At 49.6% G+C, this 19,472-nt stretch overlaps 1 protein-coding gene across 6 annotated transcripts in view; it reads left to right on the top strand.

Annotated features, from left to right (window-relative positions):
- The window catches only part of OSBP2 (oxysterol binding protein 2), a 122,453-nt gene that overhangs the window by 34,767 nt on the left and 68,214 nt on the right, over positions 1 to 19,472 (top strand). The gene's annotated exons all lie outside the window — the stretch shown is intronic.

The following is a 19,472-nucleotide window of genomic DNA, read 5'->3' as shown; positions in this document are numbered from 1 at the left end:
TCTTAGCTCACTCCTCAATTACCGTGTGGTGCTTAATTCCTCTAAAATAAATGTATAGTTTAAGATTAAGACAGAAGGGTCCCAGACCCGGCTGGGTGGCTCGCCTCTAGACTCTGCTCAGCCAGATCTGGCATTCCTGTTTCTAGTTGGGTTTATACAGTGTTGGCGAACTCGTAGTGACTTGATTTACCCACACAGTACCCAGCTCTGTCACTCCATGGAAAGAGCAGGCATTGGCTACACTTTCATCAGTGCTTGGTATGGCCCTGTGCTGTTTATCTGTCCTGAAAATCAGATTTCTGTAATTGCCCTCTGTTCTCATTACTGTAAGCTCTTGAATAGTTCAGCCTTCTCTGCTCACCATGTTGTAACTGCATAAGCCCTTGGATTTTTGTCAGCTCATACATTGGCCTCTTGACAACTTCAACTTTGTAGAGTGGCAGGGGTGACAACGAAATGCTTTTATCTGCTCCTTATGCTCTGTCTTCTCTCTGCAGTCGTGGCTTGGAGGTTGTGAACTTAAAAGTATTTGATGACTGTGTCTAATATACCTTTTTTATGGCAGTGAAAATATCCTTTCTTTTTATGGCAATATCATGAGATACAGGAATTAATTATGTGACTGGTGAATATATGAGAATTATTTTCTTGGCTATGTGATGAGGGGGTCTTTAGAAAAGCCTGCAAGGGGAGGGTAGAAGTCTGTCGCTGGTATTTTAAACACTAGGTATTGTGTTGGAAAACTTCCCAAAATGAACTTGGGCTGCTTGGTGATTGATTGGAGAGGTGAGGGAGTCGGTGACTTCTTTTGACCCCCTGCTTGGGGGTTCCTGGGAAGAGAGAGGATGAAATCCATGCTGTGATTCAGGTCGTTGCCTGAACCAGTGCAGATGTCAGGCTGACTGAAGGCATTTTTGGTGTTCATGGTAATAAAAAAGCAGGAGTTAATCAGATAGGTCAGTGCTCATACCTGCGTCAAGACCAGCTCACCTGCCAACCTCCCCCAAAGGCATCCAGTGCCTTGCACCAAGGTTGGGGCTTGAGATGTCAGTGCAGCAACAAAGCTGGGAATCGCTACAAAAAGAGCAGGAGAGAAAATGTAGGTTTGCTCCATGTGCAGCTGTGATGCTTATCCCCTGGAGAGGGTCTGGCTCTCATCACACCAGCTCACAAATTTTTCAGCAGAACTTACACCCCAAAAACCAAACAGGCACAAGATTAACCAGACAAATAAAGCCTCCTCCACCAAGGGAAGGTGGATGACGGAAAGTAAATTTTCCGTCTGGAAGAATGACAGCTGAAGGTGCTGTGTGAAGGGATAGTAAACGCTGCGGGAAAAGGTGGGGGCAATTGCTTGTAACAGTAACAAGGAGGAAGTTATCAGGTCACAGGTTTAAATGAAGCAGGAATAATTAATATTTTGTAGAACACAAAATTAAATGGTGGCACTCACTGTGGGAAGCCAGAAAATCCAGAGGGATTGAACACATTTGGGCACAATTTTATCACTCATGGATACGAGCTGTAACTTTCTGTATACAAAACGCAACCCAGGAGGTCCTTAAGCAGCACAGCACTAAAAGCTAAGCAGCTACACCCAGAAAAACTACTGCAAGTGCCCTGTGCCTTTATCCTACTTCTGAAATACTAGTTACAATTTGCTGGCTAGAGAAGAGATGAAGCTGCCTGAGTGTTCAGGCTGACCTTGTGCGACCATCGTGGCAAGGCTGCCGCTGGAGCGATGCTCCCCAAAATCTCTTGGTTGGGTCTGTCAGGCTTCACGCCGTGTTTTCAGCCTTGTGGGGCTGTGTCACCCAGGCGAGGATTCAGTTTGAGACCAACACCCTGGCATGGCTGTGTGTGGTGTGGGTCTGGGGTTTGGGCTAACGGGGGTTGACTGCTTGGGTTGTCTGGTTATTCTTACTGCCTTAATAAATTGTTTTTTTCTTAGCAAATGGGGACTGATCAAAAACAGCTTTACAGGGGCTCATTTGTAAACTGTAGGAGAGCGGGAGCTTCGAAGGAGGAGAGGGTTGGTAGTGCTGGTGTTGCCTTCTGCTCTGGCTGCTGGAATGAGTTTCTACTGCAGCAGAAAATATAACTCTGGAGAGAAATAAGGCTGCTGTAGAGGCTGGTGATCCCCCTGCAAGTTAGGTGTGTGATTTGGTGGGTGAGAGCCAAGGTGCAGCTCTCACGGCCGCAGCTCACGTAATCCCCGTTGTTGTTGTTGTCCGTATGCCCTCGATGCCAGCTCGTTGCTTGCTGCAACAATCCTTCCTATTTCCAACTCTTTTTACAGAAGTGCTCCCTTCTCCTGTCCTCCTTGTGATGTTTCTTCATCCTGTTGTGAACTGTTTTCCCCTCTGTTCATAGGGCTTATTCTTGGAGAGGCACTGGCTGCCAGCACTCAGTTACCTTGCTGCTCTTAATTGTCTTTTTGATCTTTGGAGTCTTGATTTTCCCAGGATAGCTGACTGCCGTTAACTGTGCCAGGAGCTGCTGCCATGGAAAATATAATTGACAGTGCTGCTGAGATGGAGCCGTTTGCTTGGATTTCCCACTCCTAATGATTCCTGACTCCTTTCAGTGCCTTCTGCTGCTCACTTGTGTTCCCTTCTCCAGTTGGCAGGATGCTCTGTCTCTCCTGTTTCCCTGTTAAATTGCAATCGGGATGGGTTGCTCCACCTCAGCCACCACCAGCGAGCCACAGTCAACACTTAGCTTCTCCTGCTGCAGCCAAAGGGATGCTGTGACACACCGTGGGTGCAGGGTGTGCAAACCCCCTGTAAGTTGAGGCGGTGCAGAGGAGGGACAGCTGGAGCTGTGCCTGCTCTTAGATGCTGCTGAAAGGGTTTATTACTGTGTCAAAATGGAGTTTTTCAAACTTTAGAGAGTTTCAGCCAGTCCCCCTCTTTCAAAAACAGCACGATTTCCTTGAGGGCTTCACAGTGGTACTGAGCCTTTGGGTTTTTCCATATATATATTTTTTTTTTATAGGCTCTGAAAAGTCCTTGTTGGTCCTTTGTGTCTTTCTAGTGGTATCCAGAAAAAGACTGTAATCCCACGGGCTGTTTCAGCCCTTTCTTGGGGGTAACTCTGCGCTAACTGTGAATGTCACTAATGGAATCGCAAGGCTTGATACCGATCTTATTTCTGAGCATTTATTCTCTCTGCAATAGGGTTATGTTAGGCTCACTTAGGAGTAATTATGCTAGTCATCAGCCTTGCCTCTGATGGGGCCTGATGCCCAGGGTTGGATGCAGGGCGAGTTTGGAGGATATCAGAGCACGAAACTTTCTGCTGGCTGCTGTGGAAATGGTGCTGGTGGGCTACAGGAGCCAACTCAAGTGGGTCTGATGGACTTCTATCCTCTCTGGGCTGCTGCTTTTGATCTTCTAACCTTTTGCCTTCACTACTCCTTGGGGAAGAGACACTGCAAGCAATCCTTACTTCTCCAGCGCCCTCCACAATCTGGCTGGTGTAGCACCCACGGGCTTCGCTGGCAAAGCCTCGTCGCTGGCACAGTACATGCACGGTCTCCTGTGACTCCCTTCCTCATTTCACAAGCCTTTGCCTTGCCATGAGCACGTTGTAAGTTTGGGGCAAGATGCATCCCTAGCTGCCACATGATGGGATGAGGTTCCTAGGCATCTCGCGAGGAGTGGAAGGGCTCTGCGAGGCAAGGGAAGAGCTCTGGGGCTTGGATGTGCAGAAGATGGCCATGGTCCTCCACATCTGCTGTGGCTGAATGCTTGGGGTTTCATAGGCGACAGGTCTATTGGCAATTGCCCTAAATGTGGAGGGTTATGAAGTATTGACTTCTTTTTAAATACAGGTGCTTAAAATGGTCTGAACATGTATCTGGCATGTTCTTGGAAATTCAGGCATCGGGAAGGAAAGAAAAAAAGTGGCTTCCTGATTTTTGTTGCTTTTAGAGTGTGTCTGATCAGCCTGGGAATTTTTCCTCAACCAGAGAAGTTTGCAGGCCTTGAGATGGGAGGCCCAGGGGGATGAGTACTTAATCAGGTTGTCTCAATATCTGCAGCTGATGAGGTCCTGTTAATGGACATTCAGCTAAAAAGGGCTATAAACAGTCTGAGATCTGCACAGCCTCTAACTGCTCCCTTCTTCTGGCTGCTGCCTGGCAATGCAAACATGAGGAGGATGGGAGGAATCTTCAGGATTTTCCAGTGTTTCACAAGCTAGGAATCCTCCTCTCCACCTCCTCCCCTCCCCCCCCCCCCCCTTTTTTTTTTGCTAATCTGTTTTTAATTCTCCTGTTACTGTTTTCCACTTTACTTGCATGTTGGGATAGAGTTACCCAAGAAATATGCTTACCTCCTCGATTTGGTGCTGATCTTTCCCTTGTTTCCCACGTGCGTATACTGTGTTGTATATTATACTATTGCAGATGTAATCCGTGATAATCATTTATAGCAATGGAACACAGAAAATGTTACTTACGTAACATCACAAACTAAACATTACAGCAGGGAGCTCAGCGGAGACTGCAGTATATAGGCCATCTCTGCTGCTGCATCCTCATCCTCCGGAGTGAGCGACGGAGCTGTGCTGCCGTGTGTGCCACGTGGCTGCTCGCTCACAGCTGGCCTGGTGTCGATGGAAGAGGGTTTATTGTGCAACAGCAGTGGCTAAAGGCAAGGGAAAGACTGGAAAAACGCTCCAAGATGATCTTATAATTTCAAAAAACCCCCCACAATCAGGTCTGGAGCGGTACTGGGGAAGCAGTACGTGTTAGCGTTGCAAACACATGGTGTACAAGCGGGGTTCAGAAGTAGGATGGAAAATGATGTCCCAGCTCACGGTGCTCTCCACTGCTTCTGCAGGACATGCTCTTACACCTGCCCGACAGCACAGGTATGTCCCTGTCGCCTCTGTTGGTGTCTGCTGCTGCCCGGGGAAGCAGGAGGAAGGGGGGAGCCTGGTGCTTCGCTTTCCGAGCAGTTGCCCTGCACTTCTACGCTCTTGGCAGACCCGTGGCACGAATTCATGAAGCGCGTTTTAGGGCTCCTAAAATACAGCTGCAGGAGTTGGTGCTTAAGGAGGCCGTGAGCGGTGAGCTGTGCTCTGTGGCAGTGACAGAGCCTGCTGTCTTGTCTCAGTGCAGCTGCTTTTTGGAGCTTTTTGAACTCCTGTGTAGTCAGTGTTACAAGTTGAGGCTGCATTAATAAACCCCCTGAAAATAAATAATTGAACGTGACTGTGCAGAGGAGGGAAGGGGGCGAGGGTTTTGTTAAAGGCTGCCGCAGCAGGAGCAAGGCAGTGGTGGGCAGGAGCCTCTGCTCCCCGTGTGGGTGCTCGGAAGGAGGGAGGCTGGGATGTGCGACACGAGGATATCTGTTGGCATTGAAGACCTGAGATGCTGGGTGTGAACACAGCAAACTTTGGGTCTGTGAGATGTCACTGATGCTGTGATTTATCGAATTTTTTGAGTGAAAAGTTGTTTTCATGGTGATCTTAAAGGAAAACTTTGATATTTTTTTTCTGATTTTTTTTTTTCTTTTCAAAGTATAGAACAAGCATTGCTGTTAGATTATAACCCACTTTATTCCTTTTTAGGCTACAAATCTGTTAATGCTGCTGTGGCTCCTGTGCAGAATGCCCTCTGCCTGCAGCTGGTGTTGGGGTGAGAGATGCTGCCTTGGTGGCTTGCAAATGTTTCTCAAGTCTGCAAAAGTCTGCTGGTGAAGCTGTGCTGCGTGGAGCTGCACCAGCCGTTCGGGCCCCTTCTTTCCTCTGCAAAGCTGGCAGGGTTGTGCAAGGGGGACCTGGCACGGGTGCAGTGAAGGAAGAGGCTCTTTTTTGGCTGAGCTGATGTAGGAAGAGTTTGGTGCAAGTACACAGGGAGGAAAAATCCTTCTTGGTCCTTACTTGGTCCTGCATCGTGGCCGTAGGAGCTGGGAGGTTAGGTAAATTTAGGGGGCTAAAGTAGCCTATTGTACCAATAGGGACCAGCTCTGTTCTCCCCTTGGCAAGTTGAAGACCTAATGCTTCACCAGCAAAAATCAGAGAGGGATAGATATCTCTGGTGAGGAGTGTGCTACTCCTTGAATTGACAAGTATCAAGGAAAAACGGTGACAGAACACTTTCTATTTTGCCATGTTTGTATCTACTACAAATCTGTTCTTGTTTTAAAAAGTCCTGTGTCTCTTGTTACTGTTTTATTTTCTCCTATGTCTGTCTTCTGTGTTTCTTTAAAATCTGTGTGTTTTTTCCTCAATTATTTATTGACCTCTCACCCTGCACTCTGGACAAATGCTACTATTTGCTGCATGTGAGTGCATGGCTTCAGTAAGTGGTATTTCCATCACTTCATGTTTTTCAGCTGTTTGTAAATAAATGTTTCCTTTGTCTAATGCTTGGTGGCTTTTTTTTCTGTTGCTTCCCTTTGATTTCATCACTTCCACAAATTTTTTGACAAAACAATTTATCAAGGTCACTTGTCAAGACTGCAAAGAAAAAAAAAAAATCAATAAAACCTGGGAAGCTGTGCACATGTTTTACCTTAACTCATGTTTAATTACTTCACTTGGAGAATGACAAGTAGCACTTGGTTACTTCGCCAGGGTTTGAAACAGCCTTTGAAGGGTCTCATCATTTGCTTGCTGTGGATAAAAGTTTTGCTTTATCTGTGTGTCCAGTCTCTTTCCCTGTGTCATTTCAAGTGTGTGAAGGAAATGAGGAGCTGTTGCCCCTGCGTTAATCCCTGTAAAGAGCTGGGTGGGCAGAGACCAGAGCACACCCTGGGAGCCAGCGCTGGCTGCTCTCTGGCTTAAAAACTGATGCCATGTAAGTGCTGAAACCCAGAAAGAGCAGTGTGTGGCTGCCCACGGCTTGGGTCAAATCCTGTGCCCCATTGTGGGGGGGATTAATTGCCTGATCCCTCCGGCTTTGCTCCATATGATGTTGACCGGTTTTAAACAGTAACTGCGGAAGAACGGAGGCAGTAGCTTCAGTTTGCATTAATGTTGTTGTTTTTATCCTTTTGAATGAGGACTTGTCAGAGGCTGGTTTGAAAATCTCGGTGCAGCCGGGGTCCTTGGAGCAGTTTGGTGTCGGTAGTGGGAAGCAGAGGGCTGCTGCTGCTTGTCGTGCTAAGATAGAAACTGTCAGACTGGTGCCTGCCTCTGTTAGCAGATGCATCTGCAAGAGAAACCTGTGTTAAATCTGATTCTCTTTTGCTGGGAGATCACGGTTCGACTCCTGGAGTGAGGCCACGTCCCGTGCCGTGGCCGTGGTCCAGAAGCATCAGCCTTTTCCACCTGGGGAAGCAAATCCCCCACCTCTGGTAGTGGCTTTCTGCAGCACAGGGCTTCCCTGGGAGACTGCCAGCTCGGATGCCCTGAGCAAAGCAGGACATGAGGGCTTGCAGGCGACAGGTCTTGGCCCCTGCCCAGATCCCCCCCTGAGATCTCTTCTTGGAGCTGGGGACGCAGCTGAAGGTCCTGCTCCCTGCGGAGACAGGAGTGCTTTGAGCAGTCGCCTTCTCGCACAGCCCTGTCCTTCCCCTCGCTGCCTCCTCTCCCTTCCTCAAAGGGTGCAGGAACGAGCTGACACTGTCCCTCTTCTGTCCCCAACACGTTTGGTATCTTTTTGCTCATACCTGTGTAAATTCTTGTTTGGTTTTTTTCTTTCCTGTCTCTTTCTCCTCATGTGTAAACTCAAAGTAAATTTTTGCCTTGTCATTTGTGTCCTTTGTCCCTCCAGGGTGGTGTGACTGTGTCCTGAGAATGGGATGGCAACCTGGGCTCCTTTGCCTTCGTAACTTGCACGCACGTGAGCTGTTTTGAAATAGAGTTTGTTTTAATAGAACGTGTCCTCCACCTGCAAGCAAAGCTGCTCTCGGTACGAAGCGAGCCAGCCCCTGGCAGCTGTGACCAAGGGGCGGGTGGCACCATGCTGCATGCAGCCATCACGTGGGGGCAAATTTGGGCTCTCTCGGTGGCTGTTCACGCTGTGGCTGGGATCCCCGCTCTGATAGACTTCAGCAGGGCTGGTGTCGCAAGTATTTGGGTTCCCAGGTTGAGTCTGGTGCTGCTGGTCTGGTGCACGGTGCTGCCTGGAACGGGCAGAGGTGGGATGGCCTCGGGCTGCTGCAGCAGAAGCTGGCTGCCTTTCCCACTGGAAACAGGGAAGCTCCGACCTGGCCGCACTCGAGCCCTCTGCCTGGCTTGTGGTGTGGGTCACTGCTTTGCTACAGAGCTGGCGTGTGGGTGGCTTTTTGTAGTTTTATCACCCTGGCTGCTTTTGGGGGAAGAATTGTCTTTAAGCAAAAGCAAAGACAAGATGTAAGGTCCAGAGCAGACTCTGGTGATGGGCTGATGCACATCCCATTCCCAAACTCTTGGCTCAGCACTCAGAAACCCTGGGGAGTGAGCAAAAAGCCCACAGGATTTCTTCTGATCTGCAGTGCCCCTCTTGGCCAAACCCTGGCTGCCACCAGCCCTCCACCCTTCCAGCGATGGGGCTGGGACTGTGCAGGCAAGATGCTTTCTGCCTTAAAAGAAGCTTTCAGGAGCTGTTGAGCTCTGACTGGGAATAGCCTGGCTGGATGTAGGTGTATCCCTGCCTCACAGGGGCTGGGAGCACTTTTGCTGACCCAAAGCTTTGGCTGGGTAGTGGGACGTACCACCAGACCTAAGCAGTGCCTGGGGCAAGCAGTGCTGTTTCTTCTGCTGGGGCTTCTTTGGGTCCCTTTAGCCATGGTTTGGGTGTGGTGAAAGCACGGTCTGGGACCTCAAGACTTATCTTAAGTGTGTAATCTGCTTTATTCCTTTAGCCAGTCTCACTTTACAGTTAGCGACTGCAAAGTGCTGGTGTGGGGAGTTGCTCTGTTATGGGTTCAACCAGCTGTTCAGCTCCTAAATTTCCTCTTGTGTTCAACAAGCAGACAACTTAGTCACCAAAACACCTGGATGTGTGTGAACAGCTATACCTCCGTGTAGGTTGTATTGGAGAAGCTCATGTCTTTGCTGGCCTTGGTAAGCCATCCTTGTGCTGATCCTGCAGTTTGGCTTGTCTTTTGGAGAACGGGTGCAGTCAAACAGCTGGCAAGTCTCAGCTTGTGACCAAGGGCGAGTTTCTCCTTGGCTTTTGTCAGAAGCGCCATGTATATTTCCTGCGATCTTAAAAATTCCCATTCCTGTGTGGGTGGCAGAAGTGGGAGGGATGATCTGTGTCATTACTTCTCTGCTGTGCTTACTAATATTAGCCTGATTTGTCATTTTGGTAATTTATAACTGGAGTTGGGATGGGAGTCAATGCAGATAGTCCCTTGTTACTGACCACCAGTGGTGGATTCCTGATTTTAATGCTCTGCCTGGGTCGAATTTTAACTTGCTTGTTGCACCTCTAGGTCTGCATGGTTGATGTCCGCGACCTACAGCAGCTTGTTTATGAACCTGGAGCCATGTAAGGTTGGGACCAGCATCTTGCTGAGTTCAGTGTATCCTGAACGTGAGGATGCTACAAATGAGCTGCGTGCTCGTTTAGAGTTGACACAGATGGGGAGGGAGCCTGCATCTGTAATGAGAAGCAAAGTAAATGGCCAATAACTCACGCTGAAGGCAGCAGAGAGCCCGTCAACAGGCTGCTGCTGGGCTGCACCGGCGACCCCTTGGCCCCGGCAGTTCGTGGCACTCGTCTGGTAAAGAGCAAGCTGACTCTCAAGTGAGGACATCTGGTCAGATCCTGATTTCTGACTCTTGTTGCCACCTGATAAGGCCTCTGCTGGGATTTCTCGGAGCTGGCGTTTGGCTGCAGCACATCATGACTGGGTCACACTGGGGAATGGTGGCAGAGGAGGCAGAACTGCTCTGGGAAGGGAAAACAGGCAGCTGGTGTGGCTTTGCCTCCTCCTGCCCTTTGAAAATATATGTTACTTAAGTTTTTAAGCTAAGCAAGTTTCACCTCTAAGTAGTTTTTAATACAGTTTTTAGTAATGTAACAGGGATTTTTCATATTGTTGGGAGGACCAAGGGGGAGCGTTTCCAGCTCATGTGATTGGTTCAGTGTATTTTGGTGGTTTTAGGCATTTAAAATTCCTAAGTAATTTTTTTTTTTAAACTAGCATGGAAAAAGCCTGTTGGAGGAAAATCAGTTTTGAACTCTGAGAATAATAACAATTCTTATTGATTAGAAATGAGTCATTAGATGAAACCTGATCCCTTCAAAAAGTCTGAAGGCATCTCTTTGGCTGGTTCGGGGCAGCAGTGTAGATGGCAGAGCTGTTTTACACTAAGGATTGAACAGCTGGAAAGAAACTCTTCTGGTGTGTGGTTTGTGTCTAATGAAGCAAATCAGCTTCTGCTCCCCATCCACAGAATGGAGAATTGGATTTGAGCTTGAGGTGGGAGGTATGAATAGCCCATGCCACTCTCACAGGGCATGGTGAGTGCCTCTGTGGTTCTTCCTGTGGCTAAATAAATTAATTTGTATTTTTTCAGGCTGGATGTAATGGTTTCGTTTTGTTATTCAGAGGTCAGTGAATTGGTGGGACTCACAGCTTGGTGGGACTGACAGCATCGGTGTACCTGGTAAGCTGTGTGTGGCTTCCCATCCCTGTGGGATATCTGATGTCCCTCGGGACAAGGTGAAGGGGATATCTGAGTGCACTATTGTCATTTAGGACCCGGTAGAGTGTTTCATCCAGTGCTGTCAAATGGTTTGTCACCCCTCAGCTCGGCCCCAAGGGAATGAGAAACTCCACAGAAACAACATGTCCTTGCGCCTGGTTTTCTTAAACCACCTATGGAGGGCTGTGGTGGTACTTTATTCCCGAGCATCACCTTGCTCTGTTGCCGTAGCTCAGGGATGCTGCGATTCACCGGTTGTTGGTGGTCATGCTCCGAGGCGATGCAGCAGGAACAGGTTGCCCTCTCCTGGCACGCTCCATCCACGAAGCCCTGGTGCTGGGTAGGATTTGCTGTCAGGCTCCCCAGCTCTTGCATAAGGGATATCCCTGCAGAGAGCTCAGGTTCAAAGATATTTGTTTGCCTATAATTGATTTTACAACTGGCCTTTAAAGGGTGACTTACAAAAGAGGAGTTTAGCAGCTAGACCCTACTCGAACATTCTCCAGTGGGGCAGGAGTGTCAGCTCTTCTGGTGGGGAAGGAGCTGCTACTCCTCTCCCCAGCATTTCGGTTCTTTCCCTGGGCCCAGGCATGCTTCAGGCTGCTCACAGTGCCCCCAAAACATCCGCCGCACCGAGAAAATGGGGTGGAAACAGCTCATCTGACCGGCCTGTGCTGGCATCTTGCGGTGCTTTGTGCTCTTGCAGCGCCTCGTCTCCTCCTGGTGCTGAAATCCGCTTTGATGCCAACAGATGCTCCTTTGGGGCATTTCCCTGGATCCAGCCTGGGAAATTTATAATTCGTGTTGAGTTCAGCAGTCTTTAACTTAAAATTGTCACGGTAGGCAGTGAAGATCAACTTCAAGAGGATTTAATGCCACTTTTATTCTGCTCAGCTTTTTATCTTATTTCAATAAAATCCCTCTTGCATAGTAACTTGTAGCCTGCTCCGTCAGCATGAGGTGGGATGCGCGGAGGGGAGGATGCTGCTGCCGGGAGGCAGCGGGGGGGTGTCTGCTGGGGGTCTCAGCCCCGCTGGGCTGAGCACATCGTGTCCCCCACCCCTTGGGAAGGGTCTGGGATCCCCCCTGGTTGGGTAGCAGCTGGAATTGGGGCTTTAGCCAAGCGGATTGTGGAGCGACCCTGGAGGTGGGATGGCTCAGAAGTGCTGGGGGCTTTGCAGCCCGAGGAGCACTGGCATATGGTGCGGGAGGGTGCAGGCAGAGCAGCGAGCTGGCTCTCCCTGTCTGTGTGGCAGCAAAGCCTGAGGATGGAGCAGGCAATGGGGTGGCCGTGGGGCTGGGTAAGTTGCCTGAGCCCTTTGCAGGATGCTGAGCCCTTTGCAGGTGGCTTCAGTCCTGTGGGGAGAGAAGAGGCACAAAGCCTGCGGGAGCTGAGTTTAGGTGGCACCTCTGGAGGTCATGCCGTCTGAGGAAAGGCTTTATCTGCAATTAGAAATTCCAGCAGCTTCATTTGCGTAGTTCTGATTGCAAGTTGCTTCTCCTTATAGCTGCGGTCCGTAACTCTTTCCCTGCCTCTTTGCCAAGTGCAGTTGGCATTGAGGTGCTGTGCATCAACCAGCAGCACCAGGCTCTGTGCTCTGCAGCGGTTTGTGGCGTTGACACAAGCCAAAACGTCCCACCCGGGGTGCACCGTGTGTCCACCACTGGAGGATGGCAGGATGTGGCAGCCGGCTCCGGGGCTGTGTCCTCTCCCTGGTCGTGGTATTGCCTGATGGCAAACAGACAGCAGCAGGGCAAAAACCCAGCGCAGCTTAATGGTGGGGAAGGGAGATGGGACCTGCAAGGTGGTGTGCAGAGTGGACTCATGTCCCCAGGATTGTGGAGGGACCCCGGTGTGTGTACTCTGCATTTGAATAAACACTAAACACATGGCAGGAGACTCTGCTTCCATGGATGCTGATAGCTGCCTCCTGGTGAATGAGCCAGGGAGGGCAGATGGTAATTGCAGGGTTGATGCTGATCCTGTCTCCTTACTTCAGGTGTTTGATTTTTTCAAAATGAGTATTTCTTGTGGGTAGCCTCATGGTAGGTAATAGCCTGTGTTGTATTTCAAATATAAACTCCCAAAGTGAGTGTGATCGTGGGATGTCAGCTCGGCCTGTGAATTCATGTGCTGGTGGAAGGGAATGGCCACAGCGCTGAGCCGAGCCAGGAATATCTGGTGTCGGGGAGAGCCATGGCTCTCATCTTGCCTAGGGAAGGAAGCTCCGTGTGTACTTCCATGGCCCGATCTCATTAGTCTGGATGGTGTGTGGGTCATGGGAAGAGATCAATCGCATCTGTCTGATAAAGTTCACCAAAGGGAACAGTGAAATAATGAATTATTTTTATTCTGGGGATGGTTAAAGGTGTCTGGCTTATAAGCAGTACTGAAGCAAGCAGCAGGTATGGCTTCTGTAGCTTTTCTTTTCAAGTTTTTTGCAAGTGCTTCCCAACTTGCTGCTTTTGTTTTCTGACATCAACTTTAAAAGGTCTGAAAAAGCCTTTGGGGGAACCAGGGCAGAGTCAGGCTTACGGGAACACCCTCCTGCCTGGGCTGCCGAGGAGGAAGATGGCTGATCTGCCCAAAGTGTCTTGCAGAGACCGTGTCACCAGGAAGGGTTTCTTTGCCATGCTGATGGTTCCTCTGCTAAACACCATGGTCGCTGCTAGCTTCTTGTAATGATTCATTTCCTCTATAACATCCCAGGTAAATGATAGTAATTCAGGATGGGCACCAGAGAAACTCCCAGGGTCTTCAGCCAGAGCATGTTTTGCTGCGGTTGTGGTGGGTCTAATTACAGATTGATCTGTTAATTAAAGTGATCAGGACAAATATGCTGTGAGATGTTCCTGCCAGAAACCCCTTGTTAAGGACCAATGTTTCTCCAATTAAGAGGAGGTGAAGCTGCGTGCACTGTGAACGAAGGTGTTGCAGCCTGCGGGTTCTGCCAAGGCGTTGGTGCCCTTACCTTCCTCCTTGGGGCACTTCACAGACTTCCACGGAGGCAATACACAATCTATTCTCCTGTCACTGAAATACAGCTGTTGCAAATGTTATAAGAGCATTCAGCTGCAGTTTAGGATGAAGCGAGAAAGAAATACGGAATTAAACTACAGGGGATTTTACAGAAGGAGGTTGACGGGGTTTAAAGAGGACAGCGGCAGTAATAGCACTTACAGAAAGCACTTTGCAGTTGTGATCATGAAGGCTTGAGTAGATATCTTCTTGTAGCAGTGGAAGTAGATGCTCCCAATATACCTAGGATTTTCAGGCGCACACTGGGAATTGGTGGGACGCGTGTTCCTGAAGCCTGTTGTCTGGACCCCTCCCTGACTTTTCTGCCACGTCTATGTTGATTTGAGTTTTTCTCCAGCAATTTTATAATTGCACAGAGCAAGGATGTGGACAGACTAGACGGAGAAGGGGTGGAGGGAGGTGAGCAGTGCAGTGGGGGGCCCCTTGGCTGTGCCTAGGACCCAGCGGGGACGCTGAGCTGCTGGTTTCTGTGACTTCTGATTACCTGTGGAGCCCTTGCAGACCCAAACAGGGGCAGCTGATCCCCGTTGGAGCAGCGCAGCCTCAATGGTGTTGCACTGGATCCACATCTTCTATGCTGCTGGCCTTTGAAAAAAAGGGAGAACATCCTCTGGGTGCAAAGCAAAGCCTACGTCTGATCTTCTGTGTATAGGTAAGGTGACAGATCTGGCGATTTACAGGTGTTTTCCCCACCGAAGGGGGTGTTGTAGTGAAAGGAGATGGTGACCTGCAATGCCTGAAGTCCCTGCAGGTCTCTCTTCCCCTCCCTGGGGAAGGGAACTCTGCCTGACCCACCGTGGGGTCCGTGGGAGCACCTTCCCAGTGGCTCACCAGCCTGTCCAGTAGGACCCCTGTCCTGGGATGAGTGTGAAGCGATTTGAGCACTGGACCCAGCTCCAGCCTTCCCCAGGAGGCTGTGCTGGAGGCGAGCCCTGTGCACTGTGGGACAAGTGCTGAGACACGAAGCTAGCCTGGGGCGCAGAGACTTTGCCGAAGGCGAATGCAGCACTGAAGCCTGCCTTTTTCTGTGTAAAATGACTTCTTATGGTGCTGTAATACCATTACATTGGCGGGGGTGCTGTTCATGGAGATGAATAACTGGTGGTTTTTGACCTCAGTTATTAGATTTGTAGCTTCAACTAAAAATTCAGCTTTAAGGAGTCTTGCCAGTTTTAAACTAATCTCTTCAGGGAGAAGCTCTCCCTCTGGCAGTAACCCATTCACTAGAAACTTAAATATTCATTTACAGCTAAAGCTGGACCAGTTGTTAAGGGAAAACAAGGAGGAATGAAAGCATGACAGGGTGATAAAAATCCAATTTATGATTCTCCCCCGAATGTACCAATAGGAGCTTAATTTGCTGACAAAGCCTTACCGAGGGAAGTGGCAGGTGTTATATTTAGCAGCAGGGGAGTACAGCGGTGACTTGGCACACTGGGCGTTGGTAATCACTCGCCTTCTGACACGGGTGAGGATGGAAAGGCTGCGCAAAGAGCCCTCTGACGCAAGCAGAGGCACAAGCAGCAGCAGTGAGGCAGAGAAGAGAAGGACCTGATGGCGTAAGATGCTGACACTGATTTTGGAGAGGATAGAGGGGATAGAAAAGCTGTTAAGACTATCTAAATAGGCTCCTCAGTGCTGCAGGAGGAGGTTTCCCAGCCACTGGGGTAGGTTTATCGTTCTCCTTTGTGAAGAGCGCTGGGTGTTGTTGGTTATTCTCTTGGGCACAACTGGTTGTGCTGCTGCCAAGATTCAGAGCTGTTAACCTGCAGCCAGGCTGTCTGCCAGTCAGTGACCACAGCCATCGGGCAGTCATTTCTTCTTCCCAGAAGTGGTGCAGGTTGTACTTTTATTTCTGGCAGATACTGGCAGGATTTTCCCCCCGGATGAGTACAGCTTATTCCTGTGGAGGGTGAGGTGGAGCAGGCAATCCTGCCAGTTCCAGGGGCATGTTTGACACAGGGCACCCAGTTATCTGGAAGATACATGGGGAAGATTGGAAGAGGTCTCCTGCCTAAATCTAATTGCAGACCGCAGAGAATCATAGACTCTGTGGAGAGCAGCTGGATATTTTATCTCTGTTTATCTACGTCTGACTGGCTCTGAAACTGGATGGTATTGTTCGTAATTCTTGGGACTCTGCAGAACCAGGGGGTTTAATTTTCAGTGGTGCTGTGTCTGCCTGAGCTGGTTCCCAGCGAAGCCACCTCTCTTCCTTTTCCCTTTTGTAGCTCTTTCATTTTAAGTCAGCTCAGCAAGTGGCTTCTTCCCTCCCTGCCTGCACTGCATGAACTTGGGGAGCCTTGACCCGGAGAAGCATTTTCCTGCCCCGTTTCACTGCTTAGCATCTTGTTAGTAAGCAGCCCAAACAAAAGATGCTGGAGGATTAATGTCTTGCTTTAAAAAAGGAAGGGGGAAAAAAAGTCTATTTGCCCTTCTGCCTCTGCTCTCCAGCACCTGGCTGCAGGACAGATGTGCTCTCCGATGAACCGACTTCTTCTGCGAGAGCGAGGTGGCCCAGCGTGTCCTGATGGTCCAGCAGGACACGGTTGAGCCCGGCAGTCTCTTGGAATTGTCTGCAGGCATTTCCTTACCGATGCCTTGGGGCATTCGTGGGAAGATGAGGAAGGGCTCCAGGGTCCCAGTCCACGTGGAGGGCTTACAGGCAAGACTGTGTGTAATGCTGGGGGTTGTGAGAAGCGTTGTTTAAGCCAAGAGGCTTGTAGCTTCCATTGAGGCTGTTGTCATTCCTCATTTTTGTGACAGTGCTAGATTAAGCAGCCTCTGCCTCATCTGGGAGCCCTCGTGCCTGTTGTCCTGGCACGGCCAGGCGTGACAGTGCAGTGTGACGATGGGAGCTGCCCGTAGCCCTTGTACCTGCTCTCTCGGGCAGCACCAGCTCATTTTCTGTTGATGCCCCTTCTGGCAAAGTCCTCGTTGGAAATGGGCTGGGTAAAAGTGGCATTGGGGCATTCAATTTCCATAGTTTGGTGACTCCCAGTCCCATCTGCTCTGCGTGCTCCTTATTGTGCCTGTACTAGTGCAGTTCAGTGGTGATGCTTGTGTTGTGGTGGTGATGCTGGTGATGATTCGGAAGCGGGCTCAGCTACCCCCTAAAACTTCCATCTCACTTCTGAGTGAGGCTTCAGGTGTCCCCTGATTTGGGCCAGGATCTTGGCTTTTACTTCATAGTCACTAGGGAGAAAAGGCATTGCCAGAGGTGATGGAGGAGACTCCTTCCATCCTCCCAAGGACAGAAGGAGTGTCCCAGTGGAGGTCCCTGACTTTCCTAGCTGTAAAGGGACCATATTGTGGCTGGTTCATGCTTAAAACATCTTGCTTTCCAATGCTTGAAGCAGGGCTGGTAGATCCCATCCTTTGCCTGTTTTCAGTGGGTTTGGCTGGGCTCTGTGCAGACTGTACGGAGCCACTGGTAAGGAGGAATATCATCTTGGACAGACCTGTTCAAACTACTGGCTGCTAATTGGTCGCTATCTCTAGTTAGCACCAGTTAGCAGTTAAGTGTTGGTACCTAAAACTGAGTTTAGCCAATAGTTTGTATTTTGTTGAAGTCACAGGTAAAGTCAGTTCTTTCTAGAGCTGAGTAATAAAATTCCTGTTGTGGTACAGCAGCTGTTTCTGATGGACACAGGGTTGAGAAGGTGGAGAACTAAAGTCTCCACCTGAGTAGATGGCACAGTCGGACATGGCAGCAGAGCCAGAAAGGACCTACTGATGGTTTTTGACAGGCAGTTGAGAAACCTGCAGAATAAGTGTGTCAATAAAGCGACTAAAAGAAATTAATCAAACAGCAAGAGGAAAAATGGATGTGTACCTTTTTATTCCACCTCATGTTGAGAAAGTCCCTTTCATTTTGAAAAAGGGTTTCTTTTGTTTGGTTGGTTTTTTTCCACTGCTACAAATTCAGGTCCCTTCAAAGGTCTTGGATTGGAAGCACAGTGGAATAATAGCGTCAGCCACGAGGTTATCGATCAGAAGTGCTCACAGGAGACCTGAGATGGCAATTTGTGTGGCTGAGAGGGTTTTCTGGCCAGTCTTGGCCACTGACCAAAGTTGGTGCTGATGTTCATCATGTTATTTTTGTCCAGTGTATTTATTTATATGCTTCAGCTTCCCCTGCATGTGATTTGTGTCAGTATAAAGATGCTTATCTCAGTATGCCTTATTCCCTCTACTCCTTTCTAAATCCCTGAGTGGAAGGGGAATAATCAAGACCAAGTCTTTCTGCATGAGGTGAATGGCAGTGTTTGCATGAAGGACTTTGTCTGCAAAGGTCATGGCCAGCTCCGTCCAAAATCTGCGTGTGGACTGTCTTAGCGTGGACCAGAGGCTACTGTGTTGTCCACCCTGGGCTACTGTTTGCATGTCTTTTAGGATGTGAGGATGAGAAGTTACCCTCTTCAGAGCACGTCAGAGAAGGGTTATTTAAATCAGTTCATTTAATGTCTTTTTTCCCCACTTCCTAATGGCACACAAGTCATTGCAAATGTTCCTGCACTGTTTTCAACATACATAATGTATTTTCTTTGTGAATTATGCTGGAAAAAAGGAGCTGTGGTAGCGGACCATAGTATTGAGCTCCTGCCTAAGCCTCTTAACACCCCTTCAAGGCTCTCTAGGTCCTAAAATACCCAAATGGTTGGATATGTTGTGTTAGCTGCTGGTATGGGCAATGGAGACTGAACCAGTCTGAAAAATGGGGAAAATGAGAAGCTGTGGGTGTTAGTAAAGCTTGATAACTTCCGATTCCTGCTTAACGAGTCATGCCGAGCATGGGGATGGGCTGTGCGACAGAGGAGAGTGGTCCAAGAGCAAAGACACGGCTCTGCTGAGCGAGCAGCGTAGCACGGGGTGGTGGTGGGACCTCGGCACAGCGTGGCGGTGAGGTCTTGGCATGGTGGGACCTCGGCGCGGTGCAGGGCTGCCCTGTCGCATGTCATGCTTGTGCTGCTCCTGACCGCCCCGGCGGGTCTTGGGAAAGCATCTCCGTGTTGTAACTTTGAAGTGCAATGAACTATGTAGCAGCTGTGAGACAATTTTTTTGTTCTTGCTTGTACCGTCGCTTGGCGAAGCAGCTTAGCCTGGGGCAGGAGGGTGTGTAAAACCGAGGTGTTGGGGACCTGCTTTCCAGAGCTTCAGTGGTTGACTTTGCCTTTGCTTTTCCAGGTTCGCACCTTCCCTTTGGCATCGCTCCCCCCCCTGCACTTTGCACGCCTACAGCGATGCAACGCATACAGACGTGGGTAGCTACTGAAGTTGTATATGGAGTCATTAAATAACGAAGTCAGGTTGCCGAAAGTTGAAAGCGATTGTCTCTAACGCTATGGTCGGCTGGGGGTTGCTCCCGGTTCCATGCAGCTGACGTGGTCCCTGGGGATGCTGTGGTCCTGGCTGAGCGCGCACCCATCCTGCTCCTTGGAATTTTCCAGCTTAGGGAGCTCGAGGGTTGTTGCTTTGCAGACCGTGGAAACGAATGCAATGGGGGATTGATCGTAGTGATGCTGAGCCAGGTGCAGGGGGACCAGAGGCCTCGGTGAGCTCGGTGCTATTTTTGACGTGAGTATATTCATTTAGTTTTCTGCTCTCACACAAGCAGCAGAGAAGGGAATCGGTTTGGTGGAAAGCTTTGGAAAAGACCCAGGTTTTTACCTGAAGCAGCCCCAAAACAGAAGGGTTGGAGGGCTGATAGGCTGCACGCATCATTTCCAACCCTGCCATGAGGCCCTGGGCTCCCACCATTGCTGCGGGGCCAAGTCACCCCGAGATAGCGAGGGGCTGGAGCTGTGTGGAGGGGCCACCAACCCGACCCCATGGG

This window comes from Accipiter gentilis, chromosome 7 (assembly GCF_929443795.1).
Source record: "Accipiter gentilis chromosome 7, bAccGen1.1, whole genome shotgun sequence".
Taxonomy (NCBI): Eukaryota; Metazoa; Chordata; class Aves; order Accipitriformes; family Accipitridae; genus Astur; species Astur gentilis.
Note: the sequence above shows the minus strand (reverse complement) of the source record. Positions and strands in the feature narration are given on the sequence as shown.